Below are 2,046 nucleotides of genomic sequence, written 5' to 3'. Positions count from 1 at the left end.
CTTGGAGCTCAGGAGCAGATTTCTTCTAAGATTAATATAAGCTTTCAGTCTTTCACTACTCTTTCAAAAATTGTTCTGGAGGAAACAGAAGGATCCTGCCCTGTCTGCTACGTCTCATGAAACAGGCCAGAAGTCACAGGAAGCAGAGGCAGACCCCGTCACACTTGCTCAATCAGAAGAAACCCTCCATGGTAGCAGATTTGGACTGAATGGCTTAATAAGTTCTACACCAGTGTTTCTGGAATTACATCAGCTACCATCACTCACTTTTATTTCCAGTGGGTTGCTCATGATATTGGCTACAAATTATGAATCGACTTTTACCTACTGTCTTGTCTCTACAAGTTAGAATGCCACTTCGTATATTCCTAGCTCTTATTCAGTGGAAGTTGCTCTGCTCTATCAACATATCACAGGATGAACAGAATGGAATATGTGGGTTTACAGTTTTAGGACTGATCTTCTTAAAATTTGGGTTTCTTTTTCATTTTGTCCTGAATCAGGCTGTGATTCTCTCTAGAGAATCCTTGCCCTGTCATACCATGGCACAGCATCTCCCAGGGTGGTTAGTCAGGAGGTCCACACAAGTTCAATAACCTAAAGCACAACCCTTTGCAAACTGCAGCCAACAGAATTCACACATAAACTTCTTAAGGGTACTAGCTGTTCAACCTTAGCTAGAAAACAGGACACCAAAAAAGGCTGTTGGGGGTTGGTTCTTTCCCTTTTCCCTCTGTGGAATTTTCCCCATTGTCATGCTAAGATACCTGTTGACTGGGCCCTGGTGACAAGGGGGAGGGGACAGGAAGGAAGAGGGAAACCCCCGCGAGATTCAAACATCCAGAAGAGCAGACAGAAGGCTCTGGCTCAGCCCGTTTCCCCTGCGGAGTTCGGACGAGAAGGACGATCACTGCCTCTGCCCCATCCAGCACCGGGAGCCATCCTCACTGTTGTCAGACCCTGCCCTGCTCCCTTCTCGCTGTAACCTGCCACCATCCAGCACTCTGCTGATCACCGGGACCCACACCGTGAGCGGAGGGCTCTCTCCATCTCTCTCTCTCCCCCTGGGACAGCTCTGCCATCACCCCCAGCCCTCCTGCGGCTCTGCGGGACCTGCCCGCCCCCAGCACCGGGAACTGCAGCTCAGGGAAAAGGTGCCTGCAGCCAAAAAACACTGGGACTGAGTTACTGTTCTGTTTGTGGGTAATTTCATAGCTGTTGTTGTTCTAGTTTGTCTTGTTAGATACACTAGTAAAGAACTGTTATTCCTACCCCCATATCTTTGCCTGAGAGCTCCCTTAATTTCAAAATCATAATAATCAGAAGGAAGGAAGGATTACATTTTTCAGTCCAAAGGGAAGCTTCTGCTTTCCTGAGCAAACACCTGTCTTTCAAACCAGGACAAAGGCTTTGAATAGAAAAAGGGAGGCAGCTTGGGGTGAGTCTTCCCCAAGGATTTCTCATGCTGCGTTAGGAACCTAAGCAGATTTTGTCTCCTGAAGGCTTATGAGTTATCACAGTCTGAGAGAGTTGTGACCTCTTGCAATTTTGCTGTAAAACATCCAGATTTGAGCCTATTGGGCAAAAATTGTCTTCCAGCTCAGTGTTGGGATGAGTTATAGCATGAAGATGAACAGGGAGGAAATAGAGTCCAGTGGGATTTACTCTTCCCCACTGTGAACATGTCCTGACAAACAGGTATTGTAGTCTATTAAGCTGACCCAGTGGTCAGTGTTTATAATAACTTTAATACATTCAGTAAACACAAAAAAACCCCATTTAACAACATTAATATATTGACACAAAAACGAGAAATGAAAATGCAGTCTATAATTTTTAATTTCTTCTGTTATTTTTCTTGCCTGTTGTGTTTTTTAAAGGCTTGTTGAACCCTTTACTTCCCTGTTGTGTTTGTCTTTCATTTTCTTCATAACTTATATTCCCTGACAGACATTACAATTGAATCTACATATAATAAATTTAAAATAAAAATTTTAAAATTATAAATTAAAATTATAAAACATTAAACTTAGTCACAAACAACCT

This window comes from Cinclus cinclus, chromosome 1 (genome assembly GCF_963662255.1).
Source record: "Cinclus cinclus chromosome 1, bCinCin1.1, whole genome shotgun sequence".
NCBI lineage: Eukaryota > Metazoa > Chordata > Aves > Passeriformes > Cinclidae > Cinclus > Cinclus cinclus.
Note: the sequence above shows the minus strand (reverse complement) of the source record.